Source organism: Sinohyriopsis cumingii, chromosome 12, assembly GCF_028554795.1.
Source record: "Sinohyriopsis cumingii isolate HCF-2022 chromosome 12, ASM2855479v2, whole genome shotgun sequence".
In the NCBI taxonomy this organism is placed as follows: Eukaryota; Metazoa; Mollusca; class Bivalvia; order Unionida; family Unionidae; genus Sinohyriopsis; species Sinohyriopsis cumingii.
Genome location: NC_142972.1, coordinates 33,472,478 through 33,491,203, shown reverse-complemented (window position 1 = coordinate 33,491,203; position 18,726 = coordinate 33,472,478). Strand labels below are relative to the sequence as shown.

The window sequence follows — 18,726 nt, the reverse complement described above, 5'->3', positions numbered from 1 at the left end:
GTCTTGATTCTGATACCTGTTTTTCAATTTGTAGCAATTACAAATAACGTGTTCTTTCATCAAATGCAGAAATATGTTGTAGGTGAGCATTCATGTCACAAGTGTGACAAGATCTGCAGTATTTACAAACATCACGCTTAATTTTTAGCCAATGGGAGTGATTCCAGATCTTGTGAAAAGTAGTATTATTCCCTAAATGACCATCCAAAGGAATTTCATGGACCAGGCTAAGAATTTCCTGTCTGTGAGATTTTGGAACTACAGTTCGATAGTTTATTGACCAGTCGTCACCAGCAGGTACCTCAGGTGGTCTCTATGTTCTCATAAGAATCCCATTTTTAACGAAATAAAACATGAAAACTTATGTGGCTTCAGTTTCACTAATGGCTCTTTTTGAAACAAACAGGAGATCTCATGATCGTTTTGTTTGCGACAATTGATTGTTGTTTGTCACCCTGTGTTACAGAATATGACAAGAAATAACTTGGTTTCGCTCTAGAACGATTTGATTATTTTGGTCCTACATGCGTACAACGTTTTCTAGGGTGGATAATTGTTTTTCTTGTTATGCGCCTGAACTAGCATGTATCTCATCGTAGATTGCTTACAGTTAGAGACATTAAAACATAGTATGTACGGTTATTTGACCCTTACAAATACTCATTCTCCTGTAATTTTACGGCAATTTCTCCTCTAAATAACACATATGTCTTTTTGATCTTGTCAAGGAGTGCACGTTCTCCACTTTTTTCCACAGCTGTAGGGGTAAGTGTTAAATTTTTATTTTATTTGATACGTGAAGCATATTCCGTTCTAATGCCATAGCGTGAAATGTTTACCACAACGCTGATTTGAAACGTTGTAAACTTTTGAATTTTTACAAGCTGCTATTACCAGTTTAATTTAGAAGCATGTAGATACAATTTTTATGTTTTATTATACATATCTGTACGTATGTGTGTGCGGGTATATCAGACTGTGGGTCTGGCAGTCTGTGTGTCTGTATGGGATGAAATCAGGTGTGACCATCAATGCCATACAAAGATGGAACTGCTGATTTGTATACTAGAGCGCATGGTGGATCCATGAAGAGTGTGTGTGGCCAATACAAGTGTGGACCAACCCAAGAATTCAAGAGAACTGTGGTTTGATAATGAATACGTGAACCAGGTCGAAATGTTTCAATTCGCAAGCTTTAACAAGCATTTATGAGACATACGTGGTTGTGAATCATACAGGATGTACAAATGACTGAGTACAATTGAGTCACTTGCATTACATGATATTTTTTTAATCTTACCTTCATTTGAGATTATTTTAATCTCACTTTCATTACGTGAGATTATGTGAATCTTACATTCACGAGATGAGCTTATTTGAATCTCGCTTTCATTAATTAAGATTATTTGAATCTCACCCTCATTACATGAGAATATATGAATCACATTTTCGTTTTTCTATTTGTGAATGTTTGTGTAAAGTAAACTGAATGAGTCGTATGTTTAGAGCGTGAAAGGATCACTCTGTATTTGTAGAGCATATACTTATTATTATTAATTCATTTCATAAGCTTCCATCTTTCATCACATTGTGTTGTGTTATCATTTGATTCAAGCATCCATTCAGGTATACCCTGTTACACCCTGATTAGAATAAAGAGAATCAGTACTTAAAAGAGGATCACTGTGAGCAATACCCTTTGATTGATCCAAACGAGGAGTGAAATTTGCCCCATCGAAAGCCTAGCCAATACATGTGTCAGCTAAAGGGACACTTTCATGATCAACATCATTCTCAAGAGCTTTCTTTGCCGTAGCTCTAGTAATTGCGCAAGCTGGGTATACATCAGTGATTTCTTTTTCAATAGGATCGACTTTTTGATTGAAACATAGGCTTTTACGTTACAAATGGATTACCCTCAACCTTATCTCCAGCTAGGGCATTACCTATTCATAAACGACCGCCTTCATTTGGTAAAGAAGACACTTTTCCGACTGTCACGGGTACTGAGACTAAGTCTGATGACACATTTACACAGTGGAGAGGAACATTAACAAATTCGCACCCTAATCCCTGAATAAGAACACTCTCATTAGAAGAAGACGTTTCAGAGAAACGCAAAGTACCTGATAATAAAAGACTGAAAATCTCCCGTGTCCCTTAAAATTCTAATTGGGATAGGTTTAGCTGAATCTGTCATGAGTGATAAAGAACCCTTCAATAGGAATAGCTCATAATTCTCCATAATAAAATCAGACTGGGGTTTCTAAGACCCAACAAATGTATTGCTTTCAATGCAAGACCGTGACGTTGATCTCTTAGAAATAAGAGCATTTTGAATAGGTCTGTCTTGATGCTGGTATTTGATTTTTAATTTGTGGCAATCATAAATAACGTGTCTTTTCCTTTTGTAATAGGTATACGTAGTAAGAAATAGCGACTTCTTATCATCGTTATCAGAAAATGTATTTCTAAAGGTTGTGTCAGATTGAGATTTGAAAGCGCTCATATTGGGCTGGAATATTTTTTCACATGCAGACCGCTGAATGGAGGACTTACTGACAAAGGGCACTTTATGAGCTAAGGAATAAACGTCAGCAGTACGAGCAGCATTGTCTAAGGTTGCGACCTTATTCTCATCAAGATCAGTTTTTATGTCACTATAGACGCAATTCTTCAACTCTTCAAGTAATATGAGTTGTCTTAGATTTTCGTAATTTTGATCAGCTCTCTCGGCTAAAGAACGCCTATCAAATAACTGCTCTTTTTCTCTTGCAAATTCGACATGAGTTTGTCCAGCTTCATTTTTATAGTTCCTGACTTTTTGTCGATAAGCCTCAGGGACTAACTCATAACCCTTTGAGATACATTCTTTAACGAGATCATAGTCAGCACTTTGTTGTACTGAAGGGAATCATAGATGTCTCTGGCATTGCCACAAATGTGCACTCTGTAATAATAAGAGTCTAATGCTTTTTTGGCCATTTCAAATTTTCAGCAATTGTTTCAAAATCAGGAAAATATTTATCTACTTCTTTTTCTCTAAAAGAGGCACTAACCTAATATTCTCAGTAACATCAAAACTTGAATTTCTATGTAAAGTAAGGATGTGCTTTTTACTTGCCAGCTCCAGTTCTTTTAATCTATATTGATATTCCCTTTCTTCCTTTTCTCTTTCTCTCTGCAATTCTATTTTAATTTTTGTTGCTTTTTTGCATTTGTCTCTCTCCCTTCTTTGCATTTGTTTCTCACTTTCCTCTTTCTCCAATTGCATTTGTTTTTCTTCTTTCTGTAACTGTATTTTTTTTCTCTCTCTCTTCTTTCGGCAGCTAAATTTTAGTCTCTCTTTCCTCTTTATGTAACTGCACCAGTCTTTCTTGAAAATCAAACTTTCTTACATCTGATTCCAAATCGTTTTTTAATTTTATTTCTTTCACTTTTATGTTACAGTCTGATACAGACTTACTAATCAACTCCAAAGCACTCTTATCTAGAAAATTATTTTCTATCAAGTTTTGAACCCAAATATTTTTCTTGCTTCGTTAATGTAGCATTTGCTTCATAACGATCACATTTTCTGGCAAGCTGAAGCAATTCATCTTTTTGTTGTTGTTGTTGCTGTTGTGGGGTTTAACGCCATTTTTCAGCACACGATAGGCTATGTATGGCGGCCAGTATTATTGGTGGAGGAAGAACCTGGGAAAACCCCCGGAAGAACTACCGACCCACGAGAAGCTACTGGCAAGATTTCTCACATATATGTTCGTACGTACGTACGTATGCATGTATGTATGTATGTATGTATGTATGTATGTATGTATGTGTGTGTGTGTATGTGTCTGTCTGTATGTATGTATGTATGTATGTATGTGACATTAATAAATGCACAGCTAGACAGACCAACTGAGAAACACATTTAACGGACACAAATCAAAGAGTAGGGCAAGATTTAATTCAAAGAATAATTTCAACGATCCATATCGTTTGGTGCCTATGTTTCAACCATCTTACACGCAACTACATTGGTTATCGATGCAAGTTAATCTCGTTCCTGGTTTCAGGCAAAGACCAACACGGTCACAGTCGTCCATAGTAATGCAACCTGAAATGAGAGGACAATGCAAGATAAATATGTCAACGGGCTGTCATCCCTGTACAACATTTATCCATCTCCGTATCTATGTCTCTTTCTATCTATCTACCTACCTATCTATCTATCTATCTATCTATCTATCTATCTATCTATCTATCTATGATTCTATCTATCTATCTCTAAAATGCTTCCTGGATTATACGCTCATTTTTACAAAAGCATGAAGGAGCGGGCGATCGAAAGGAGCGATTGATAAATAGACAGACAGGTAAATAGAGAGAGGTAAATCCAACTACATGAGCATTAAGCAGTGATGCATATATCTATAAAAGTGGATTTTAATTAAATTAAGCTTTATACATATTTACAAAAGATTCCCATACCACAGAAAGTCTTTCAATGTGTGCATTCCTATCCCATAACGGTGTTTATGAGTTACTTAATTTGTATTGGAAAATATGAATGAGTTTTTATGATGGAATTACTACACGACCTTGGGAGTGCAGTATATCCATCCGACAAAACGAGTTCATATTTTCCCATACAAATGCAGTAACCTTTATATCATATGCTCATTTTGTTGTAATTCTAACTAAGACTTAATTGTATAAACAAATATACACTACAAGAAACAAAGTACCTGAATGTATGCCGTATTCCAAACTAAGCAAACAAGTAAAGATTCATCATTACACAACAGCAACATTATTAATTTGCACATAACTCCACCCAAATAAATTTGAACTTAGTCGCGCGCTAAACATAACTTTCGAAATAAAATGGCGTTTAGTTCTACTTAAAATTGAATTTGGAGTCATATTGTGAATGAATGCGCATTGCAGCAACTTTTCCATTTGATCTTGAATGAATAGATTTTGGTATTGTTTTCGATTCTAGAAAATTTCGTGATTAAGGACTGGATTTATTTGTGCCAATTCTACATCAGTATATCAGATTTCAGCAGCGTGTGGACATCTGCAACTGTGTTTCTGTCACTGAATGTTCGAAATCATAATGTGGAGGATATATGACGTCTTTCAAATTGCAATTACCAAAAAGACGCTATGGAATATGTTTATTTCATTTGAGTGCAGTAAGGAGGACGTAATTGCACTTGGAATATAGTCGAAATTAAAGTACAATTTCGAAATGTGTAATTAATCTTGGTAACCCTTGACATGGCTCATGTAATTCGGATTTGCAAAACTAAGAAAGTACATTTTGAGGAAATTCAGGACGTAAAACTATAAGTATATTTTGCCATTCTTATTACTAGCTGAAGAAGACAGTGTATGCATTGTCACATGCATGTTATTTGTAAGGACCCTATCTGGCTTCTATAGCTATCCTTAATCCGAAACATTGTATCAAAAAGGTTAACGGGGAATGTGGCAAAGCAGCTGGTATGTGGCATTCCACGAAACATCTTCTTTAGTTCATTCAGAAACAAATTTAATCAACCAAAACGTAAAGTCGCTACTACGAGAGTGTACACGATTTGTTTACAAAGTAGTTCCTAATACACTATTGGGCACACGTGAGTGCAATATGAAGTGCATGTGAGTGCAATATCGTAACATATTGCACGATTCTGACAATGTAAAGTTAACGGAGAAAAGAAAATGAACATATAACAATAATGGATACCAAAAATAACAGCAGATCATTATAATAAACGTTACACTCGTTACCGATATTGTAACTTAGAATGACGCAAATTTTCACTTTTTCACCGGATTTAGCAAGATTAATTTTCGTTAATACAATTCCATCTTCTAGATTTTCAAACTTTATATGAACATTACATATCAGACAGATTCTATAAGTCGGTATGAAGATGATAATCTGAGATTTTAAAACTCAGCATGAAGATGACAGATGTGGCAGATTTTTAAACTCGGTACGAAAATGACAGATCTGACAGATTTTCAACTTAAAATTATGATGACAGATCTATTAGATTTTACAATTCGGTCTGAAAATCACAGATATAATATATTTTAAAAGTTGCAATGAAGATGAGGGATCTGACAGATTTAAAGCTCGGCATGAAGATGAAAATTTTGCCTTCCACTGATAAGACAATTATTATACCCAAGCTTGCATTTTCCTTTTGTTAACTAATCTAACTGCACTGCGTTGACCTTATCAATTACACTGAGGTTAAACAGACTATATTAAGGAACGGTTGTTTTAGGACAGTCAGCTGAGACGGTGGCCGGGATTTTAGTTTCTCTAGGTAAGTAGAATATGTAACTCCAATCGTACAAAATATGTGAGATAACGTACTCGAGACTGAGTGTTAGTCATTTAAGAGGGCGAGATGGTCTAATCATAGGGGGAGCTTGAGCGGTCACCGAGCGAGCTGGAGAAATCGCAAGATGAATTGGGTTGAAGGACCGGAGAGATTGTAGAGTGAGCTTGAGCGGTCACCAAGCGAGATGGAGAAATCGCAAGATGAGTTGTGTTGAAGTACTGTGGAGATTGTAGGCTGAACTTGAGCGGTCACCGAGCGAGCTGGAGAAATCGCAAGATGAGATGAGTTGAAGTTTAAGTTTCGGCAGTAGCTATATACCGATTATCATCATCGTTCATATTATGCATGCATTTAATTGGACGTCCTCCTATAATGTAAGACTATTGTTGAGATAAAACATGTTTAATTTTGCATCGTCTCCCTCTTCTTCGCTTTGAAGTCTTTTTGTTGTTCCTGAATTACATCGCTATGTATGATAGTATTGTACTAGTAGCTTTTCCCCAAACTATTTTTGCCTGTAGGTGTAAACAATGTTTAAGTTTTTTCTTCTTTGTTTCTTTTTCTTTTCAATGCTTTGAATAGTTTGGTATCAAAATGGTGAGGGGATATGGTGCTAAAAATAATACGAAGTGCTAGAAACAGTGGGATTTTCACAACTATGTGTATGTTTATGTCCTCTGCAAGCACTGAGGAAAGTATTACATATTTGGCGATATCGGTTACATGTTTTATTTAGCATATATTACTCCTTCCCATTACCCGTGCAATGGACGAATATAGCATGTTCGTTTATTGTAAATTGGAGATATAACTGAATTAGTTCGGGGATATATAGTCTTATGGCAATGTAATTATAGTATAAATTAATTAACATTTGCTTTTAGTGCAAGATGCAGCTACTTTGTTTTAATTTTGATAGTGAATATAATAACTGTAAAACCTGAACAGTTGTCATTGTGATTAAACGCGCAGTCTATTTACACTTCTATTCTTAAATTCATTTTGATAGTGCATTATTGTTTCCTTTGTAACATTCAGTCTCAGTGAGTTATATAAAACGAATATGAAGTTTATCTCAAAATAAAAGCAAAGACTTTCTTATCGGAATTAATGAAAATTCATCTTTGAAAACGGCGGTATTCGTATTATGTTCTTGAAGGTCGTTATAGATGTTCTCTTTCGAAATTCCTCCAAAGTGTAACATAGATACCAAAGTATTTTTCAAATAATAAATAATAATATCGAATTCTTCCTAATGTTTAAAAATTGAAGTGTGACATATCCTTGGCATATTTGCAGTTATTATCTGAAATGGAAAAATGACTAATTTCAAAATTATATGTAGGTAAAGTTGTCTCGTTGAATTTATAAGGATGTTTTTCTCTTATCTAGGAACCTTTCCTGCATAATTCCAAAATGTCTAATACTCTCTACCAACTAATCATAATTTAAATTCTTGGCTACCATTCAAGCGCCTGCACTAAGAATGATATCAATCTTATGGTATTGTCTTTGAAGTTTCTTTCCATCTTTTTCTTTCAACTTACAACCTGACGCAACAATATTTCTCTTCATTACTCGAAATAATTTTAATTCATTTTTCATATCTTCTTTCCCCAAATTAATCGACGAATAGGTTTGAATTATCTCCAAACAAGTTGTGATTAAATAGTGGAATGAAGGCTTGATGTTTAAACTTCAAATGTTGCTTGCAGAGTCTTTGTGTCAAAAAAAATTTTTGTCACAAATTTACAAATGTTAGTTGAATCATAATTTCTTTTTTCTTTTACCGTGAAAATCATAGGATTCTGATTGCAGTCCATGATGAATACGTTTTGCAATCATACCCGACAAGTCATTAAAAACTTGGGGGGGGGGGGCCGAGTGGCCGAAAGCGCTCTCCGTTACGGATCACACCTCTGTCTGCGTGGGTTCGAGTCTCGGATTCGGCTAATGTGGGTATGTGAGAAAGCTTGCCAGTAGCTTCTCGTGGGTCGGTGGTTCTTTCCATGGTTTTACCGGGTTCTTCCTCCACCATTAATACTGGCCGCCATGTATAGCATATCGTGTGCTGAAAAATGGCGTTAAACCCCACAACAACAACAACAATTAAAAACTTGAAAACAAGCAGTTCCTCCATAAATGACTGAATTATATTCCTTGTAAATTGTCTTTAGGTGAATCAAGAAGATGTTTGTTTGTTTGTAGTTATTTTTCAGTCCAACTTTAACTGTACTCATGCTACACGTCTGTCTTCGACATCCCATAATTTTCTGTTATTGTTAACTTATCAACGTATTTAAAGTCACAATAAAGAACCGATGAAATTTGGGCTGACGATTAAAATATAAAATGTTTAAAATGGAACCTTGCATTTCTTTCATCGTAACATACTTGTTTGTGTTCCCTCAGTTCTTTGATTGTTTGGACACTATATTTTGTATTTGAGTTTAAACATTTTGTTCTTATCTGTTTGACTTGAGAGAAGATTAGATAAATATGAATTCCTGCATAGTGACAGTTCTGTTCCAGTTAAAACTTATTAACACATGAACGTATTGATTCTTTTCCTTTTATATTATTCTAGCTGGTCTAAAGAAATTTTTGTTCTTCCTGTCGTTTGTAGTAGCATTTTTAATGTTCTTCCTCTGAAATACTTTCCCAAGTTATCGCTTCCGGCTGTCATTTTATATCACGTTCATTTTCACATTCGCTTATTTTTAAGTTTTCATCAGACATCAAATAAACTATCAATTATCCTTGTCTGTATTATATTTATGCGGTCTGTACCACTGGTCTCGACTATAACTATGCAGCATTGATTCGATTGCATGAAAGAATCGTGTTATCATTGTTTCTTGCATGAATGCAAGCTATTATTATCATGAACCCAACCAATCAAATATACATCTCACTTTTTAATGACCTGAATTTTCAAGAAAGGACAAGCATTAACTCACTTTTACAATCCAGAATTTATTTGACATTGATATTAAGATTGTACTGAGCCAAATGGAATTTATAATTTGATGAACTGTGTCACACTTTTATCGTCCACATTAATTCTACCACTAAAAGACTACACAACATTTTTCGCTTGATAAAAAGTGGCAAAATATTCTCTTGCGAAAATATCCACTGATAAGTGAGGCAGGCTTATTATTCAGTTTGTAACAAATATACTTTTAACCACCCTAGATTCATTGTACTCACTGATTTTACTATACTCTTTAAGTAAGTAAGAATTAGGCTTGAAATTAATGGTTTGCTATAGGTTTGTAACATTTCTGGTTGTCTGTTCTTTGAAAACGGTAAAAGTTAAAGTGCATTGATATTATGCTTTATGCATGGATTGTATGTGCTTCTTAAGAAAAGATTTGTTTGCTTTTGGAAACGTTGAGTGATTTTATACTTCTATATTTCCCTATTACGTATATATCATGCCCTTGTAGACAAAAGTAACACACATTACACATTACCACCCTTTTGATCCCTAGTACGAGTTAAGCGGGAATAAAGGGTAGAAATATGCATACAGATATATTGTAAATTTGTTATGATACTTATGATCCGAATAAAATATTGTCACGGTTCTAATTTAGATAAATATCAACGCAACTCAGAGAGTCAGTAAGTCGATAAATAAATAATTACATTTCCATTATATACAAAAGTGAAAATTGTAAAGAACACACGGATGGAAATCTCTTTAATAATATGAATTTATTGGAAACAAATTTGTTCAGGTTTATTTACTTCTTTGTTATTTCATTATGGCATCACCAATATAATTTTTAAGACCGCAGTTGTCCTTCATAAGATTTGCTTGTCATACGTGATAAGTGTAATAAAGCGACTATACTCAAAGTGTAATAGGGCGATTATCTCATCCTTAACTTCCACATCAGCTATTTCTCTGCCAGTAAGCACCTGTAATTTCAATAGCAGTTTTTTAATGTAGCCTTGAGTGTCGCAGCTACGTGGCTGGTAATTCGTCGTTAATGTTTGCAATTTTTCACAATAAATCTGCAAAAATAATATTACTTTACAAAATATCTCCTTTTTCCATTGTTTTGTTAATTGCTGACAATGCTTTTGTTTTTCGTGCGGCAGAGAATTATTTATTGGCTAGAATTTCAAATAACTCAAAAAGATATTGCGAAAAGTTATTATAATACTTTAAAGCACACATGATATCAGACGTCATCAATTATTTCAACTTGAATATTTTTCTCAAGAATTCATTCCGCTTTTCCTGACTCGACTGAATCGCCTTGACTCAGTTAAACAACTCACATTTCAAAGTGCATATATCAGGTGAAATGTGACATCATAATGACGTCAGTCACAATAATTAAGCGAGAATAATTATACATACAATGCATCGATAGTCACATCAAAATGGAAAATGAGTAAATAGTTATATAATGACGGGATATGCGTAGATAGCTTTTGCATATTTTTTTTATATTATGTGCTTCATTGTTGTCCCTTACTGAGAATTGTAGATAAAGTTTTTTCCTACCTGACTTTTGTCATCATCATAGTGGTAAACAAGAAGTTTACCGGAATTTGAGTTCAAAGCCTGGCATTTTTAGTTGACTTTCCCATTAAAATGAATAGTCTTTCAGAACATTATATTGCATAGTAGGTCAAGTGATACGTGAATGTAATCGGAAGTTTGTTTATTACCTTGTTTTTCTTATTACAGCCTAATATTTCCAGATATGTTTCCAGTCAAAAATATGGCGTTTTGCCTGATCTTTGTGCTTAAAATTTCGTAGGTAATGGCGCACTTTATCAGCTCTTTCTATCTTCTATATTTTGACATTGATTCATGATTGAACTACTCGTGTTCTTCTTTTAAAGTTCAAATGAAATAGTTTTAATTTTATGTAACTGTATAGTTCGGCGGTTATTCCTCCGACGCAAATGCTCCAGTGACTAATATCAGCACTTATATGTCCAGCTGCTCCAATAAATATGTGCCTGGCTAACCTATAAAATGACGAATGACGGAATAGTGATGTAAAGTGGCCTAAATCCCTGTACTCATGTTTGGCTAATTGTACAGATCAGTTTAAATCCCTTTTTGACAATCGTTTTCATATGGTCAAGAATGAATTGTCAAATTTAGCTAATATATATCACACATAGTGTGCTGTCTGAAAACGTTTTCCGGATCACGTGGAAAAAAGTTGAAATCCGAAGAGTGAAGCCCGAAGTTTCAAACATTTTCCTGATTGTTACTTCAGATGTATGCACACAATAATCAGTGACTATCGTTATTCTTACATTATTGGCTCCTATGTGCAACAGTTATACCATTCGTATCTGCAAAAGGTTTTGAACACGAACGAAAAACCAAGCCCATTAGTTCCCAAATTGTTTGAGCTCAGTATATGAACTCAGAAAAACTCTAAGTATCAATCAAGTTAGGTAGGTATGTAGACATACCAAAAGATACAAACAGAAATACAGTTCCGAAACGGTTATGTTTCTCACATTAGTACAACTGATTATGCTAAACTAAAATGTGGAGATTTAAGCACGAGTACATATTTTATCCTCACAGAGTTTTATGACTATGGACTTGTGCTTAAGTAAAAGGTGCCATCATGATGTTGAAGTAATGCTGATAACACCAGGCTGGACACATCAAGCCGTCTAATCTGAAGGGGAGGGGGGGGGGCGAGTGGCCGAGTGGTCTAAATCGCTCTCCGTTACGGATCACTCCCATCTCACCTCTGTCTGCGTCGGTTCCAGTCCAGGATTCGGCCAATGTGGGTATGTGAGAAAGCTTGCCAGTAGCTTCTCGTGGGTCGGTGGTTCTTCCCGGGGGTTTCCCGGGTTCTTCCTCCAACATTAATACTGGCCGCCATACATAGCCTATCGTGTGCTGAAAAATGGCGTTAAACCCCACAACAACAACAACAAAAACTAATGTGAAGGGGCTTAGTTGCAACTTGGAATAAACGTATGTTCAAAACTTACCGTTATGTGGACTGCTCGTTTCAGGGTCACAGGTGCAGATGAACTGGTGACATGCAAGATGGCTGCCACGGCACGATTCATGGTTACAATCCTGGGGCTTGAAACATACCTCCCCACGACATATGCCTAATGAATACATGTACAAGATGAGTTTATTACTTCGATGACAGAAGCGTTTTGCAGACTTCGTTATGTATGTGCTTTCCGTTTTTTTAACAGTTTTTGTTTACAATAAATATTTCACCAGTACTTCCATTGTATTATATGAAAAGAACTTGCTGGATCATATTAGATGACTCTCTATCTTTTTGAGGTTTAATATTTCAAAGCAATATTTTACTTTAAGCAGTTTCTAACCTTGTGATCTAATACATTTTCTGTTATAAATAGACTACACGTTATGATTCTTGAAAGTATTTCAGCAAGACATATGTTTGCTTGATAACTCACAATAAATATAAGAAAAAAGATGTGTCAAAATCTATCATAGTTTTGTTGGGTGTAACGACACTTTACAATACTTTATAGGCTATAAATGGCTCCCAGTGTATTGATTTGAGCAAGAATTCGAGCAGATAGCAGGAGTACGACCGACCCGAGGGAAACTACAGGCAAGCGTTCCCCACATACCCGCGCTGGTTGAGCTGAGATTATCAATCGGAAAGGGTGAGATATGTGGGCGATTTATAAAATCGAGTGCATTAGACCAATCGGCTCTCGGAAACCAATACAACACCGACATATTGATATCCTCGATAACGATTTTATCATAGGAGAATTATGAAAATGAATATTTCTATCGATTTGAAATTCGTACGTGTAAAGCACAAAAAGACTGGACGGACTAACAAACTTGCATTAAGATAATAAAAATGCAAACGCTATATATTAAGATCGAAGATCTACTTGGAAAGTAATACTGTCTTAAGCTCAAACTTACCAATAAGTGCAATAATGGAGATTAAAACCAAACTTCCCTTCATGGTGAGACTATTATTTATCCCGTTCTATACTATATAAAGACAATGGCATATGCCCTGTAACCAAATTCTCACGAATTGCCTCGTATCTGTTAAACGTACTGCGTCTTATCTCGACACGATTTGATATATAATTAGATACAAAGATCATGATATGGCAGCATTTTAAACATTGCTTATCAACGTAATTAAAGGGTTTGCCATTAAAAGCTAAATTAGTATTTGATTTCGATGCACAAAAAACCAGTGTAAGAAGGTTGGAACTTCTGTTACAGGATATATATATATGTATATATATATATATATATATATATATATATATATATATATATATATATATATATATATATATATATATATATATAAGAGAAAGTCTGGATGATTTCATATCAACGGCAAACAACTTCTATCCCTCAAACAAATTCATGGCAGAAGTCTCCAACTCAAACCACATCTTCCTGGACACAACAACCAGACTGGTTTAAAGCAAATTCCGTACAGACATATACTCCAAACCAAACCGCCAAACACCAGTATCTCCTCCCAAGCAGCTGTCGTCCAAAACAATGCATTAGGAACATCCCATATATCCATTCACTGAGAATACGCAGAATTTTCTCCGACGATGAAACATTCCTAAAATGGTATGAAGAGCTATCTAAGCATTTAATTTACCGAGGCTACGACAAGACCTGATTAGGGAGGCGACCCAAAGGGTAAACAAACAAACCGCGATGGCCTACTAAAATATGAAGCAGCAGAGAGGGCGATCAGACCACTTAAGGGAGTGGTCACCCTTGTGTTGGACCCCAAAAAAAATAGTGACCCTTCATAGAGGTCAATACCACGTCTACGATTATTGTTTGTCCCAAAAAGAATTGTAGACGCCCCCTCTCTGCTGCTATTCATGTTGTAAAAGAAATTTTTACCACCATATCAAGTTTGATAAATATTTTTCTTTTTCATCTGAATCATGGGAATCTTCGGAATCTTCGGAATCTTTATCTGAATCATGGGAATTTGTTCTATGTTTCATGTAATATTCAAGTTCTGATGGTGGTTTTTCTATTTTTGGATTTATGTTCTTTCTTTTTCTGTAATAGTTCATCAAACTTCGATATCGATCTCCACCGCAATTTTTGCAAATCTGATATAATCCTCTAACGCCGTTGTTACATCCAACACAACTTCGTGGACCAGCATGAGAATTTTTCTTCATAAGATAATTATGTTTCTTGCAATATTCTCCACGGCATTTTTTATCACATTTGTTAGTCGTTCCTTGACGCAGCCACGCACAGTTGTTCATTATATGAATGATATCTTTTTAATTAAATTTATTAATTTACCCAAATATTTTATCAAGACCCACACGATATCTTGTTCTTGGACCATGTAGATTTGTTGTTATAAATCCATGTGGAGTAGCTTGCGCTCGTGAGAAGAAATTTTTTAATTTAATTATATCCATGTCACCACCACACCAAATTTGATGAATATTTCTAAGTGTGTGTGTGTCTACGCCATTAAACACAACTAAAATGTTGCAGTTGTCTCTAATCACCTTCGGAATTTGTGTGTATCGTTGAGTAACATAGATCACGTCTGTATTTTTATGTCTCCCTCGGGAAAATATTCTGGCTGGATTTGATTGTTTATCTAGCATCACATCGTCGTATACAACTAAATTATTAATAAATCCGTCTATGGAATCTACGGACGGTGCTTCACCAATATCGGTTATAAACTCTATAACATCATAACCCTCATCCAGTAATCGCGCGTTTTCATTGAAATCTTTAAGTACATCATAACATCGTTGATCATCAGCGGATGGTGCTACTAAATACAATTTATCCCATTTCAACCATCTCATTATCAGATTAAGTAATAACTGCGTCTTACCCGATCCAGATGGTCCTATGATAATCATTCTGATGGAATTTGGTAACGCAGGGTGGTGTTTAACTGGCTCTCGTTTTCTTGTCGCTGAGAAATCAATTATATCCATATATATATTATGTCATGAATTTATATTGCTTACGCTGTAGAGTTAAAACTCCAACTACTGATTTAGCTACGGTTACAACAAAAAATAAAAAAATAGCGTATGATGGAAAATGTTCTGTATGCGGTAGAAAGAAATTTTCGTTTTTACCTAATAAGCGCGGTGGTGATATTGCTAATTTGATGTCAAAGTTTCCAGGTACTCCATGGGCTAAATACAGCGGAGAAAAACATCTACCGGGATATAATTATTGCGGTCCTGGTACCAGACTTGATATCAGGCTCGATAATCAAGATCAACCAAAACCAGGCGAGGAACCAATAAACGCTATTGATCGAGCTTGTCACGCTCATGATGTAGCTTATAAAAGTCAAAATCTACAACATAGACATATTGCAGATGTGAAATTAATTCATGCATTAAATTCCATAAAAAATAAAAATATTAGAGAATCATTAGCTAATTGGTTAGTAAGATCCGCGATGAAAGGTAAATTAGCGCTTGGGGCTGGTAATTAATAATGGAATCGATTTATTATTCACCAAGAGGATACTGGAGGGGCAAAGCAGCAATTGGTAAACTTGCTGATGCAGCAGCGGTTAAACATTCTACTGCTAAAACGTGGTTATCCAAACAAGCAATATGGCAAATTTATCTACCACCACCGAAACGAATTCAGTACGAGTATTTCGATGTCAGTGTTCCTAATGAAGTTCATCAAGCTGATATTCTGTTTTTACCGCATGATACTGTGCGTGGAAAAACATACAAATACGCGTTAACCGTAGTTGATGTTGCAAGTAGATATAAAGAAGCAGAGCCACTATCAGCGAAAACATCATCTGAAGTAGCCGATGCGTTTGAACGAATTTATCAACGAGGTGGTCTGCGATGGCCACAATTATTGCAGGTTGATCCTGGTAAGGAATTTCTTGGTCCAGTATCATCGCTGATGAAACAACATAATACCAAAATACGACGAGGTCATACTGCAATTCATTGTGATCAGGCAATTGTTGAGCGATTTAATCGAACACTCGCTGAGCGGTTATTTGGATATCAATACGCGAGGGAATTTATTCAGGATAAAAGATCTCGTGAAAGGGTTGCAAGATTACCAAGCGTGATAGCTGCATTAAATAATGAGATTACACGAACAACCAACATGAAACCCATTAATGCAATTACGAAAAAAAAATATACCAACACAACGAAAAGATGTTGAAAAACAAAAAATATTGGGTGATGTTACAGTCAGATATTTATATGAGCCTGGTGAACTTGAAGGTGGTAAAGCGAGAGCGACTGATCCTATTTGGAGTGTTACCACACACAAAATATCCACCGTGACAAGATCCTCAGGTAGACCTGCAATCTACAGATTAGATTCGGCTGCTCCTCAACGTGGATTTGTGCGTGAACAGCTACAAATAATCCCCGCGGATAAACAACTACCACCGCGATCACTTAACTAGCGCTGGCGCCAAGGGTGCCTGCACCCCGACGTCGATTACACTCAAGACAGGTCAACATGGTATTTTCTCGTGTGTGACCGCGACTATTATCTTTTCTATCTACGGTAAATTGTCTTGAATCATTACTCGAATACCTCCACAGCATTATACAATTCCAACTGGCACAATGATTATTCTGTTGCTGTTTTAACTCAATAATAAATTCAACATCAAGATCAAAGTCACGTTTATTTTTTTTTGTCAGATTGTTTGTATCCGATTAATTTTTTCTTATTATATCATCATCGATGATGTTAAATTTATCAACGATTTCAGGAATTATAATTCTACGTAATTGAGATATTTTTCTAACCCTCGATACCGCTAAATAAACTAAATTTGACCACTCGATGCGATCGTTTACAATCCAGACTCGTGTATCAGAAATAGTTAATCCCTGAGACGAGTGGATCGTCATAGCGTATCCCAACACCCATGGAAATTTGTCAGCGCGTAATGCATCTTCGACCACACTGATATCAACGGCGACAATATCATTTAATACGAGATTCTGTTTTTCAGTCTGTCCTGGAATATCAACATTAATATTCTGTTTTCGTGTATCTGATGGTCTATAACAAAACGGTACGGGTAATTCTGAATATTTTTCTTTATGTAGTTGAAATAACTTTTGTTGTAAATCGTCTCTGATTATTTTTCTACTTGCTACGATCAAATCGGTGGGTCTTCATAAATTTAAAAAATCACTCATTGAGGTCTCTGAGATTACTCCACGTATTATTTCACACTGAATTTTTTTGATTGTAATCTGATTAATTTTTTAAACTCCTTTAAATTTGCATCAAGAGCTCTATGATCATCATCTATTTCTTCGTAATAATCAACGAAATTTTTTAACCAATCATGTGGAGATGGTCCAACAAAAGGCGGCGGTTGACCATGATCGCCACACATTATTATAGCGGTATTTTTCGTCAACAACCAATCAAGAAACATTTTTAATGTATCTAATGACACCGTGCATATCTCATCCCAAATAATTATTTTAGGTATATATTTTTCTCCCATTCGTTCAGGAGTCCATGTATCCCCGCGCCACCGAAAGAAACTATGATATGTACACGATTGTACTTGCCGTTGTTTCATCTCACGTGCGAGTCTATGTGTGGGTGTCAGCACGATTATATCTGAATTTCTAAAAACATTAATCGCTCGAGTCGTTTTGCCGCATCCACCAGGTCCATTGAGATATACTGTCTTATATCTGGTTATTGGATCACTCAACGATGGCGCTTTCGACATTTCTGATATTTTATTACCCTTACGATAAAAATCTCCCATTGGAACATCTGCTGATTCTGTATAATTGTGTAATAGTTCTATTTTTATTCTCCACGAACCCCATCGTTCATCATTACTTGTAAATTTCATAACAGATTCTAAATATTTACTTGAAATATAAAACGAATCTGTTGCGACTCTGACTGCGGTCTTGCGAAATCTATTAATCATCGATAATAAATTTATGGAAACATAAGCCAACATGGAAGATCTTAGATGAGTATACTGTGGGGAGACGTCATTTATGTAACTAACAATCGTACCCAATTTTGTTCCGTCGGATAAATAAACACTTTCTCGATTTACAAATATATTTCTCGCTGTTGTATCAGCGATTATAAAATCGTACTCGGCATCATCTAAAATTAATCGTGTGTGATGTCTTTTATGATCATATGCACCACCTTGAGTAAATTTACCTATAATTTTTCTACCGAGATCTTTTGCGGTTTTGAGTTTATTCTCGAGAATTTTGGGAATATCATCCTTAAACTCGCTAATAACTTCAGAATCTGACATGGGCAACCAAACTTTCGTCTGTGCATGATATGATATAATCGCCTCACTGACCACCAACG

General features: G+C 35.5%; 1 long non-coding RNA gene across 1 annotated transcript; it reads right to left on the bottom strand.

Annotated features, from left to right (window-relative positions):
- Window positions 1-3,932: 3,932 nt before the first annotated feature.
- LOC149786221 (uncharacterized) lies at window positions 3,933-13,442 on the bottom strand. Its single transcript, XR_016425189.1, has 3 exons — window positions 13,285-13,442; window positions 12,345-12,470; window positions 3,933-4,102 (listed from the first exon to the last, which is right to left on the bottom strand). It is a non-coding gene; the product is annotated as an uncharacterized LOC149786221 (long non-coding RNA).
- Window positions 13,443-18,726: the final 5,284 nt, after the last annotated feature.